Source organism: Schistocerca americana, chromosome X (assembly GCF_021461395.2).
Source record: "Schistocerca americana isolate TAMUIC-IGC-003095 chromosome X, iqSchAmer2.1, whole genome shotgun sequence".
Classification (NCBI taxonomy): Eukaryota; Metazoa; Arthropoda; class Insecta; order Orthoptera; family Acrididae; genus Schistocerca; species Schistocerca americana.
Genome location: NC_060130.1, coordinates 941,478,528 through 941,492,545, shown reverse-complemented (window position 1 = coordinate 941,492,545; position 14,018 = coordinate 941,478,528). Strand labels below are relative to the sequence as shown.

At 41.2% G+C, this 14,018-nt stretch overlaps 1 non-coding gene across 1 annotated transcript; it reads left to right on the top strand.

Annotated features, from left to right (window-relative positions):
• Nucleotides 1-13,706: 13,706 nt before the first annotated feature.
• Trnaa-cgc lies at nucleotides 13,707-13,779 on the top strand. Its single transcript has one exon. It is a non-coding gene; the product is annotated as a tRNA-Ala (tRNA).
• The last annotated feature ends 239 nt before the right edge of the window (nucleotides 13,780-14,018 follow it).

Sequence of the window (14,018 nt, the reverse complement as noted above, 5' to 3'; positions counted from 1 at the left end):
TCTGCTGCCCCCCAAAGGCGCCTCTGGCGTCTTGATGTTTGTGGGGGAAGGGCGTAGGGGGCTTCTGTGGGAAGCCGATGAACTAAATATGTGTGTTTACAACAGGATAACAACACTCAACCTCCACAGCAACGCATGTAAGTGCATTTTTTATCAGCAGTTTTGTTAGTTAGTGTTATGTGGGTGGGCATTACGAAGAATTATCGTTTGTAGATTTATGGCTGGTTTGGGACTCTGTATCACAGCTGGATGGTAAAAAAATAAAAAGCACACCTGGTAATGTAGGCAAGAAGAGATATATACTGCCTGGAAATTCCTAAGGAGCAGAGACCTCGTTGGGCAGCAATAATCACAGGCAATAATGGAAGACATAAAATACAGTACATATGTAATATAGGTAGAGTGGTAGATTTACAAGAAAAAAACAGTAGAGGTTTCGCCACATGAAAAACGAGGGTAACAGATACAAATAACGTTTATGTTTGACACAGGTCAGACTCCAAATACAAAGGTCAATATTGGACTCCCAGTAAGGAATGTCCCTCCTTGGCACTAATGCCCATTTTGCACCTGTTATTCATGGTGTCTACCAAACTCTTGAGGAGTCCTTGGGGAATAGTTTCCCACTCCTCACTCAAGGTGGTTTTCAGTTTCTGCACAGCTCAGGGGAGAGTGTTCACTGAGATACACATCTGCCAGGAGCATCTCAGGCATGCTCTATAGGTTTTAGGTATGGGGAGTAAGCAGACCATTCCGTATCTTTGCTTTCCATTGCGTCTGATATCTCATCGGTCCAGTGTGGGCAGGTATTGTCGTCCATAAACAGAAAATCAGGCTCTACTACACCCTAAACAGATGTACATGATCCAGAATGATCTCTCTGCAATACCACTGTGTTGTAACGATACCTCAGCATGTAACGGTATCACCGACCACCTTAAAACGTCAATCGATGCTAACGTTATACCTCTGTGAGGAATTTTTGAGAAACTTGACCGTGAGATAACCTAATGGAAATAGAACAATCAAACTGTGATTCGTTTCCAAAACACTCCAGCAGAGTGTAAACAACAGTAAATAGGTGGGTCAGGAGCAGACGTTCTTGCAGCACAAACGCAAGTTTCAACATTATGTATTAAAACCGATCGCCAGCCTAATTAGGCATTCTTGTGTCAAGCACAATGATAAAGCACAAGGCAGTGCTAAGGCTCATCTAACTTTCCTTGACATACGCACTAAACTGTTTCCTCACATCAGTTCATACTGCAACACAGTAAACTCCCCTTTCAGACAAATGTATTACTAATAAACTAATGGCCATTGAGCTTTAGTGAAAAGAAACATATGACTCTCGACAACACGTAACTTAAATCGACTACGTGTAACAGTTTACAAATCCATTTACCGACACACAGGAAAGTAGTAGCAATATGGACAGGGAAAAGCTTGAAATGATTCTGAATTTAAGTCAGAGGGTCCGCAAATGATCATAATCTATAACTTCATAGCTTAGTACAGGGCCTCTATGGTTGTGCATTAACCAACTTGCATTAAAACAGATAACACAGTAAATAGTTCTTTCTTAAACTTGGACTGAAGCAACTAAACAGAATGCAAATCTAACTACAGTGGCTCTGAAGGAGCCATTGCTTCATCGACTAACTAATGTAGTACATGAGGACACTTAATCTTTCATGGTTTGGACAACCACGCTCATTAACAGAACTACATCAGTATTATGAGAAATGGTAAGTATTATTATCATTAATTATTAATTAATTAAAGCACAACAAATTATAGCTATTTAAATAAAAAATGTGCTTTCATAAGCACTCTTTGGACCTACTCAAAACTATAATTATCTGTGCAAATGACAACACAACATTAAATTCAAGTTCAAAGACTTTCTCATAATAAATTAGGACACTTGGAATTAAATTCATTGAGACAGGACTCCTGTCCAGGTTTGTGATTTGGGATAATCACAGATGTAAAGTAGAGTTTTTAGCAACACCACAATTATTATAATAAAATAAACCAAATTTCACGAATACCTGATCCATTGACAGAGTGACAGATACAGACAATTTAGTGGAAGACTAGTGACACTGGTGGCGCAATTTGCAATGGCTATTAACCTGGCGGCGATGCAGTCATAACAATACTGTTGGCCTCGTCCTGTTATATATCTTCCTGGCATCGAAATTATATTTTTATACGACAAAAATCCATGCCATGATAATGGTATCGCCAAATGCAGCATCCGAGGCTCATAAATACTGCCTTAAGCTCTTCTGTGCTCAAAACTCCTGGAATATGAGCCACAATAATCCGCTACTACTAGCAATGTGTTAACCACAGCACTGCTCTGTCCAGACTCCTTACCTGTCGCAAAGGACAAGTTGCCACTTGTGTGTCAACCACACCTTTTCCTTTCCGCCATGCTACTTCCCTAGCTGCAGGGCTTCCCCGCGTCTTTTACATTCAATACTACGTTCCTTAGCTATGGAGCAAGTAACGGTATCACCGACCACCTTAAAACGTCAATCGATGCTAACGTTATACCTCTGTGAGGAATTTTTGAGAAACTTGACCGTGAGATAACCTAATGGAAATAGAACAATCAAACTGTGATTCGTTTCCAAAACACTCCAGCAGAGTGTAAACAACAGTAAATAGGTGGGTCAGGAGCAGACGTTCTTGCAGCACAAACGCAAGTTTCAACATTATGTATTAAAACCGATCGCCAGCCTAATTAGGCATTCTTGTGTCAAGCACAATGATAAAGCACAAGGCAGTGCTAAGGCTCATCTAACTTTCCTTGACATACGCACTAAACTGTTTCCTCACATCAGTTCATACTGCAACACAGTAAACTCCCCTTTCAGACAAATGTATTACTAATAAACTAATGGCCATTGAGCTTTAGTGAAAAGAAACATATGACTCTCGACAACACGTAACTTAAATCGACTACGTGTAACAGTTTACAAATCCATTTACCGACACACAGGAAAGTAGTAGCAATATGGACAGGGAAAAGCTTGAAATGATTCTGAATTTAAGTCAGAGGGTCCGCAAATGATCATAATCTATAACTTCATAGCTTAGTACAGGGCCTCTATGGTTGTGCATTAACCAACTTGCATTAAAACAGATAACACAGTAAATAGTTCTTTCTTAAACTTGGACTGAAGCAACTAAACAGAATGCAAATCTAACTACAGTGGCTCTGAAGGAGCCATTGCTTCATCGACTAACTAATGTAGTACATGAGGACACTTAATCTTTCATGGTTTGGACAACCACGCTCATTAACAGAACTACATCAGTATTATGAGAAATGGTAAGTATTATTATCATTAATTATTAATTAATTAAAGCACAACAAATTATAGCTATTTAAATAAAAAATGTGCTTTCATAAGCACTCTTTGGACCTACTCAAAACTATAATTATCTGTGCAAATGACAACACAACATTAAATTCAAGTTCAAAGACTTTCTCATAATAAATTAGGACACTTGGAATTAAATTCATTGAGACAGGACTCCTGTCCAGGTTTGTGATTTGGGATAATCACAGATGTAAAGTAGAGTTTTTAGCAACACCACAATTATTATAATAAAATAAACCAAATTTCACGAATACCTGATCCATTGACAGAGTGACAGATACAGACAATTTAGTGGAAGACTAGTGACACTGGTGGCGCAATTTGCAATGGCTATTAACCTGGCGGCGATGCAGTCATAACAATACTGTTGGCCTCGTCCTGTTATATATCTTCCTGGCATCGAAATTATATTTTTATACGACAAAAATCCATGCCATGATAATGGTATCGCCAAATGCAGCATCCGAGGCTCATAAATACTGCCTTAAGCTCTTCTGTGCTCAAAACTCCTGGAATATGAGCCACAATAATCCGCTACTACTAGCAATGTGTTAACCACAGCACTGCTCTGTCCAGACTCCTTACCTGTCGCAAAGGACAAGTTGCCACTTGTGTGTCAACCACACCTTTTCCTTTCCGCCATGCTACTTCCCTAGCTGCAGGGCTTCCCCGCGTCTTTTACATTCAATACTACGTTCCTTAGCTATGGAGCAAGTCAATTTATAACAATCATTTTAGTAGTTATTTAAATTCACAAGCACATTTTAAACACCATCGTTCAAAAGTCTCACATAACTGAAACATGTATACATAGACAAAGAATTTCCCTGACAGACACAACATTTTATATAAGCAACACTACAAGATGACACAGAAATATTGATACAGATACAAAATAGGTCGAAAATAGGTGTTCCAAGCGATGTTCAGCGACTGTGCGTAATGCCAGCCCATGCCATAATGGCTAGGCCATATCGATGACGTTCATGAATATTCTGTGATGTGTAACATGTCCCCTCTCTCTTTAAACTAAGTGGTGGCTAGAATCATTTGGCACAGTGAAGTTAGATGCGTCAGAGAACATCACTCTAGACCGTTGCTGTTGACTGCAACTAATATGCTTCCTACACCAAACGAACTCTTTGTTAACGATGGTGTGAATTAAGTGGGATGCATTTAACAGGCTTCCCAGCACACAAACCACCCTACTTTCAGAATGAGATTTTCGCTCGGCAGCGGAGTGTGCGCTGATATGAAACTTCCTGGCAGATTAAAACTGTTTGACGGACCAAGACTCGAACTCGGGACCCAAGGTCGAGCCTCAGTCTGGCACACAGTTTTAATCTGCAAGGAAGTTTCACCTTGATTTAATGGCCACAAAATGGTTCTGGCAGAGACATATGTACGGGTAGCAGTTGCAAGGTCTGCAGCAATATGCCTAGGAATGAGATCTCTGTTCTGTTTCACCACTAGGGCTATGTATCGATCCTCTTCTTGTGTGGTGGTCCATCTACGTCCACCGGCATGCCTCTTCATGCATTTCCACCTTTAGCAGACTTTTTTAATCCTAAGATAACAATTTTGAACACACACATTACTATGGCCGCAATAGTGATTCTATGGTCAGCTTTGAGCTGTCCAACTGCTCGTCAACGATTGCAAGCACTCAGATGATGTCTTGCAGATGTGTTGCAGTATCACACGGAATTTTGCAACCTTCGTCAAACACTGTATTGCATTAACTGTCGAAGAGCGTTCGTGCACAGACTTCGCAGCAGGTAAAACGTCCTGTTTTATACATTTCCTTGTACTATTGTTGGTCAGGTGTTTCATAGCAGTTGCAGGTTCTTCGGTAGTGATTGGCGGTTTTTCCCTACCAAGGATCAGTTGTTTTTTAGCAGTTGTCAAGCAGTATATATAGAGGGTGATTTTTTCCACCGTGTACAAACTCTAGGTATTGATACAGGAAAAAAGGTCTAATGAACTTATGTCTCGAAATGGTTGGTTCCCATGCTACAGACCATTTATTCAATCATTCATCATTACAGAGACCGTGGTCCAGTACACACTGTATCATGCATCCACAGTTACAGTATGTGTTGAAAATGGTTTGCATGTGCTTCAACGCATATGTGTACATGCCATAGCATGAACTGTCTCACATGTTCACATCGGCAAGGATGCATCCAAATAGTGTCAAAGGCAGCATGAGTATTCTGCTCCAATGTCTCCACATCTGGAATGGGTTCTACATACACAATACTTTTGAGATGGCCCCTGGTTGAGATCCAGTGAATGAGCAGACCATGCAACTGGACCCCTTCATCTGATGCATCAACTATGGAAGACTCGATTGAGATGCGCCTGGATGATAACGACAAAGTGGGCTGGACCACCATCATGTAGCAGCCACATAACCCTTCGAATCATCAATGGCACTTCTTTCAACAGGGGAAGCAAAGTCGACTGCAAAAAGCGCCGAGAGTTCCGACCTGTTAGGCGACATGGAAGGAAGACTGGTCCCAAAATACGGTCGCCAATTATCCCAGCCCCCACATTCCGACTGTACTGCTGCTGATGATTCGCTGTCACCAATGGTTCAAATGGCTCTGAGCACTATGGGACTTAACATCTGTGGTCATCAGTCCCCTAGAACTTAGAACTACTTAAACCTAACTAACCTAAGAACATCACACACATTCATGCCCGAGGCAGGATTCGAACCTGCGACCGTAGCAGTCGCGCGGTTCTGGACTGCTCGCCTAGAACCGCTAGACCACCGCGGCCGGCCGCTGTCACCATACCAAGGGGGTTCTGCATACTATTCCACAGATGACTGTTATGAAAGTTGAAGATACAACTCCACATAAAGATGGCCTCACCTTGTGAATAGGAATAGGATGACTGACACAAAACCTGGAATCGTGGTTGCCTGGTGAAGAAACCAGTGACAAAACTGCTCCCAGTGTAGGAAGTCTGTCGCTAGTAAGCCCTGCTTGCGCTGTAAGTTATAAGGGTAGTAACAATTTTCACGGAGAATGTTCCACACTATCGTCTAGCTTTACCCTGTACTGACAGACCAGCTGCTTCGTACTGACATGGCTATAGCCTTCTACAGGTTTAATCACATTTTCCTCCAAGTCTAGTATCTGAACCTTTCGGGTATGTCTTTCACGACTTCCTTTCATATATATATATATATATATATATATATATATATATATATATATATATATATATATATGTGTGTGTGTGTGTGTGTGTGTGTGTGTGTGTGTGTGTGTGCATGTGAGTGGTGCATGTGAGTGTGTATGTATACATTTATACGCTTACATATAGACTATGGAGAAGAGAAATATGGATAACATGGAAAAATATCTAAAAATTAGGAAAACGAAGAAAATGCGGGAAATACAATTAAAAATATCAAACAATACATTAAAACCCAGATACGAAATTATCATACAGGATATCTGGTGTTTATGCAAAGGAAGTAGTCGATTTTTGTGTGACACTAGCACTATGTGAAAGTGTCTGGAGATCTCTCGGAAACTTTCCTAAAGGGCTTACAAAAGTTTATACCAAGGAAGAGAACAATTAGAATAATCACAGCACCATCTGCTCCAGAATCGACTGAGAGATCCCACAGACCCCATGGGGAAAATATTTGGAGTTTTTTTTATTTATACAGAGGTATGAAGGGATAGACATGATACGACACATACACTTAGAAATAAAAAAGCAATAGGGAGATCTAGTAATTGGTGGAGAGGAGCTGTAGGTCCTTAGTGTAATGGGTTGTTATAACATAGGAAATGATATCACATACGTTTAAATAGTGGGAAGATGGTGCATTCTAGAGAGAGGCATGGTGACAAGAGGAAATTGTGATAGTCCCACTTGTTCTGTGTGCACGACGAAATGGTAATTTCTTTATTTTTTGTTATTATTCTGGACGCTGTGTTATTCTTTCCAAACACAGGCGAGTTGCAAGTCATATATATTTTGAAATCGTTAAAGTATTTGGGTCCAGTGTAAAGAGTTACATATGAATAACTTTGCCATTAAGGAAAAACAATGGCGCAACTAAAAACTCGACAAATTTAGTTTCTCCCTGTAGTCATCTCGGAAATAGGTACTGCATATAGCGAAAAATCGTCGGAACTGTCGTTACACATAGTACCACTAAAGGGCAGTTGCGCCATTGTATAAATATCGGTTGTTGTGACTTAGGTTGTGAAGGACGTCGTCATCATTGACAATTTTGTTTTTCAGTTTGGTGAGTGGAGCAACGTATCCAATGAAACAACGACACAACTACTGGATGTTGTGGATTGAGAACCATATCGACTGAAATCGATTACGATGGAAGTGTACATCATGTCATTCTTTTCCCGGCCTTTGAGTAACTTTTGCGTCATAATCGTTCTATTAAAATTGTTTTGTGCTAAAAGAGTACTCGAAAAATTGAATCCGAGGTACGATATGCACGAACTGCAAAAATAAACAGTGTACACTAATGCCGTAGGGCTGGTTCATGAAGCTCGGTCAACATCTGAATGGAGAATATTATCAAAACCATCAAAAGTTCACCTCACACTTCAGTAAATTTGGACATACTGGGAATATTTTGAGAGCCATCAGTACTGCTCGTCAATAATTCTCGTATTGATAGTACGTCAATACGCACCCTCAGACGATCAATATATGAACACTATGACAGTATTACTGAACGTTTGAGGGCCCTTAAGCTGTGTCCACACGATGCCTCTTTCCTCACGCGCTACTGCAGACACATGTTAGTAAAAGGACAGGCATGAAATTCATGGGAACAAAGCATGTATACATGGGTGTTTTCGTGGCCACATGTTGCCTCATTGAACAAGTAGTCTCCTCTATATCCCATTCTTTGATTGGGAGCGTGCGCCGCCTTTATTCTGATAAAAAGTCGATAGAATAATAAAACGTAAGAGGACTGTAGATAAACAAGTAACTAAATAACAAAGGTACGATAAATGCAATGTTATGACAATGTTTTGTTTTCAGAAAGAGGTCATGGTGAACTTTTAGATTTTCCGCTTGGGAAACTGAAGCTATAAGGCTGGCAATAACATTTTTCTAACTAGTAACCGTCGCTTTACATACCGGTTTAAATATTTATTCCATATTTTAAAACAAAGTATTTCAGAAATTGTTTCTCAAACTTAGAAATGAATAAGGGAGGTTCTTAGTCGTTATGTGAAGCTTTGAATGCGTCGTTTGTATATTTTTATAAAAAAAATGTTTACACACTTTAATCACGTAAGATTGTATGTAGCTTAACATACTTGGACTCGATAAATTTCGGAATTTTACAGGCGCCTCAATCCACTAGAACAGCGGTTGCATTTTCCAATTTAGTATTTTTCGCATTATTAATATCCTTCATTTCCGTCTCTAGTAGGTTGTTGAGAAGCTACACACCCCCATCATTTCTTTTGTTCAGACCTTAGGCTCCTCAGTTGTTATACTATTAAGTCACCATTGAATGAATATTCGACCACAGATTTGATATACAGTGCTCGAAACATTTAGGGGATCAGGTGAGATATCATACACGACAGACATATCGTAACGTATTTTATTCAGATAGCGGTTACAATTGTAATTTATGTATGATACAGTACGATATTTTGCTGTCTCGACTCTTTACTTGAGGTTTACATGGAGTTTACTTAGAGCGAGGTACCATGGGGCTACCATAATGGTGAAACAGTCATTCTCGTTGCCCTCTAATATGGTGTGTGATCACCTCAGACAGTCAGTACAGTTGCACACCTGCGTGACATGGACATTATGAGCTTATCAGTCAGCTTTGACGGATATTTGGCCATCCTTCCATCAGTGCAATATCCAGCTCTGCAGTCGTTGTGGGAGATACTGCTCTGGCTGCAATGCGTCTGCCAAGTGCATCCTACACATGCTCAATCGGGTTTAAGTCCAGTGAACAAGCTGACCACTCCATTCGTTCAGTTCCCTCAGCTTCAAGCATATTGTCCACCAGTGCAGCTCTGTGCGGACGAGCTTTATCGTCCACCAGAAGAAATTCAACTCCTATGGCACCAGCGTAGAGCACAACAAAAGATCGAAAGATCTCGTCTCTATACCTCTGACCAGTCAAAGCGCCATTCTGAAAGGCATAGAGGTCCTTACGTCCACCAGTATTGACTCCTGCCCATACAATTCGTCCACCTCCATGATATGGTGATATTTCCTGCACATAAGCAGGATTGTTCCTAGTTCGTCTTTCTCTCCAGATGAGGGAACGGCGATTGTCTGGCTGAACACAAAATCTTGACTTATCTGTGAACAGTACCTGGCGCCATTCGCTACCGCTCCAATCCTGATGTTCCTCAACCCAGTTACTGCGGGCTAAACGGTGTCGCGGTTTTAATGGGACACACAACATAGACCTCCATGCGTAGAGGTCATATTCCCGAAGGCGATTTCGGACTGTTTGTATTGATATTGCGCGTCCTGTTGCTGCCTGGAGGGTGCGTTGTAGCTGAGTTGCATTCAGCCTCCTATCTGGACAGGCTGTTAACCGTAGATAATGGTCATCTCTTGCTGATATTACCCGTGGCGGCCTTGACCTTACCTTCTTTTAACGGTTCCTGTCGTCTGAAATCGCGTCCAGATCCTGGAAATTACACTTTGGGACACTCCAGTAGCTGCAGCCAACTCCCTCTGTGTCTGTCCCGCTTCCAACCATTCTATGGCTATCCACGCCATAGCTTTGGGTGAGCCACGATGTTGCATTGCACTACCTGCTCACTAAACTATCTGAACCCAACTGCTTGTGTAATTCGTTTGGTAGAGTAAACACAAGTCAACACCAATCATCTCTGCAGCAACTTTCCGTTATTACCACTATCACGGTGATCGTAATGTCTCCACTCTGTAGAACCGACAGAAACATGTCGAACCATTTTAGTTCATTCTGCCGCTGACAATACTTCAGACCCTAGATATCCCAACTGATCCCCTAATTGTTTTGGCCAGTGTACATTTTTCATAAATTTTCAGGCCTGTTCTTCTGTTTTTCTACATGGAAACTTAAGGTATCTCATTCCTTACAGTAACATGATAAGGCTTTTTATCTAATACTTGACACTCAGGACATCAAATCTCAAATTTTTATTCAAAAAATATTTAGCAGCGACTTTTCATGCGACTTTTCTTTGTCTAATGTAGTCAGGCAGCAGTGGCCAGCTGAGACTGACGCAGCAACAGGGAAGTAACCGACTTTGTGATTTTTGCGAGTTCCTTACCAGGAGCGAATTGTATAAATTCACCTTTGTGCTTTGATAGTTTAGTTTCTCGTATTTCAGCATGCTAATTTAATATCTAATAGGAACAGTTCTCGTGTTTTCGTTTCCGTCGGAAACTAAACTGATTCTGTGACATATTACAAGTTCCTAATCAGGGGCTAATTATTAATTCTCACCTGATTCCTTTGGTAGTTTGGTTTTTGAATCTCTGCGTATTAATCGAATTTATTAGACATAATTCCTGCGTTTTCGTCAGGGTCTACAGTAGAGTTCTGTAGTGCAATTAAATAGTCTGTTTATCTGGGTAGTATAGTTTTCCATGGTCTTTAGTATGAACAGGGACTATGATTGTTGTGTGTGGATGCGAGCTGAGTTGGTGACTCTTCACACTCAGCTCCAGGCTGTGATGGCTTTGGTTACATAGATAGCTTGAAGCTGCAATGCATGGGCACCACTGTTGCAGGCTGGCAGTGGGGATCCAACGTACATCCAGCACATCTGAGTCCTCCTCACTGGTGCCCAGCACAGTTACTGCTCGCAATGAGGTCGACCCCTCATCTGTGGTCAAGTTTGTAGATCGCCTCAGAGCGTGGCAGGCGGCCATATGTAAGGTCACCCCAGTTAGTCTGACAAACAGGATCCAGATGCTGTCTGTGGGTGAGACTGTCACTCAACCAGATGCAGTCGCGTGTCCTGTTTCAGAGGAAACCTCTCAGCCTGCAAGATCCGGGCAATCACAGGGGAGAGATTATTGATAGTTGGGAGCTCCAACATTGGGCCCGTTATGGGGCACCTTAGGGACATGGCTGCCAAGAAATGGAAGAAAGTCAATGTGCACTCCAAATCCTCCAAAAATAAATGATAAATGTACCTATTCAAAACACCAGATAAAAACTCACTTGACGCCTTCCTGAGAGACAATCTCTACTTCTTCCAAACTAATAATGTAAGTGTAGACCAGAAGTGGCTTGAATTCAGGGAAATAATATCGGCGGCAATTGAGAGGTTTCTACCACATAAATTAACAAACGATGAAACTGATCGTCCTTGGTACACAAAACGGCTCAGAACACTGTTGCATAAACAACGAAAAAAAAACATGCCAAATTTAAACGGACGCAAAATCTCCAAGATTGGAGATCTTTTACAGAAGCTCGAAATTTAGCGCGGACTTCAATGTGGGATGCTTACAATAGCTTCCACAACCACAGTTTGTCACAAAAACTGGCAGAAATTCCAAAGAGATTCTGGTCTTATGTGAAGTATGTTAGCAGCAAGGCACAATCAATGCCTTCTCTGCGCGATAGCAATGGAGATACTATCGAAGACAGTGTTGTCAAAGCAGCATTACTAAACATAGCCTTCCTAAATTCCTTCACCAATTAAGACGAAGTAAATATTCCAGAATTCGAATCAGAACAGCTGCCAATATGAGTAACGTGGAATTTGGTATCCTTGGAGTAGTGAAGCAGCTTAAAGCACTTAACAAAAACAAGTCCTCCGGTCCACACTGTATACCAGTAATGGTCGTTTCGGAGTATGCTGATGCAATATCTCCATACTTAAAAATCATACACAACCTTTCGCTCGACGGAAGATCCAAAGCCAAAGACTGGAAAGTTGCACAGGTCACAACAGTATTCAAGAATGGTAGGAGGAGTAATCCACAAAATTATAGGACCATATCATTCACATCGATATGCAGCAGGATTTTGGAACATATATTGTGTTCGAAGATTATGAATTACCTCGAAGAAAACATCTATTGACGCACAGTCAAAGCGAATTTAGAAAACATCGTTCTTGTGAAACACAACTAGCTCTTTACTTGCACAAAGTGCTGAGCGCTATTGACAAGGGATTTAAAATGGAATCCGCATTTCTGGATTGCCAGAAGCTTTTGACAGTGAACCACACAAGCTGCTTGTAGTGAAACCGTGCCTGAGGAATATCGTCTCACTTATGTGACTGGATTCGTGATTTCCTGTCAGAGAGGTCACAGTTTTGTAGTAATTGATGGAAAGTCATCGAGTAAAACAGATGTGATTTATGGAGTTCCCCAAGGTAGTGTCATATGCCCTTCGCTGTTCCTTATCTATATAAACAATTTGGGGGAAATCTGAGCAGCCGTCTTCGGTTGCTTGCAGATGACGCTGTCGTTTATCGTCTAGTAAAGTCATCAGAAGCTCAAATGAGATTGCAAAACGACTTAGAAATGATATCTGTATGGTGTGAAAATTGGTAATTGAAGCTAAATAACGAAAAGTGCGAGGTCATCCACATGCGTGATGAAAGGACTCTGTTAAACTTCGGTTACACGATAAATCAGTCAAATCTAAAGGCCGTAAATTCAACTAAATACCTAGGAAATACAATTATGAACAACTTAAATTGAAAGGAACACATAGAAAATGTTGTGGAGGAGACTAACCAAAGACTGCATTTTTTGGACACTTAGAAAATGTAACAGATCTACTAAAGAGACTGTCTGCACTACACTTGTTCGTCCTCTTTCCGAATTCTGCTGCGCGCTGTGTGATTCTTACCAGACAGGATTGACGGAATACATCGAAAAAGTCCAAAGAGGAGCAGCACGTTTTGTATTTTCGCGAAATAGAAGAAAGCGTGTCACTGAAATGATGCAGGATTTGGGGTGGACATCATTAAAACAAAGGCGTTTTTCGTTGCGGAGAAATCTTCTCACAAAATTTCAGTCACCAAATTTCTCCTCTGAATGCGAAAATATTTTTTGACGCCGACCTACATAGGCAGAAAAGATCACAGTAATAGAATATGGGAAATCCATGCTCGCCCAGAAAGATACAGTTGTTCGTTTGTTCGGTGCACTATACGAGATTGGAATAATAGAGAATTGTGAAGTGGTTCGATGAACCATCTGCCAGGCACTTAAATGTGATTTGCATAGTATCCATGTAGATGAAGATGTCTATGTAGCTGTAATCATCTATAAATTTAAGAGTGCTTCCTTAGGAGTCCGAGCGAGGTGGTGCAGTGGTTAGCACACTGGACTCGCATTCGGGAGGACGACGGTTCAATCCCGTCTCCAGCCATCCTGATTTAGGTTCTCCGTGATTTCCCTAAATCGTTTCAGGCAAATGCCGAGATGGTTCCTTTGAAAGGGCACGGCCGATTTCCTTCCCAATCCTTCCCTAATCCGAGCTTGCGCTCCGTCTCTAACGACCTCGTTGTCGATGGGACGTTAAACACAAACCACCACCACCACCTTAGGAGTCAACTGACATTAATGCACATAAATCACTTCACAGCAGAACCTAAACACACTCCACAA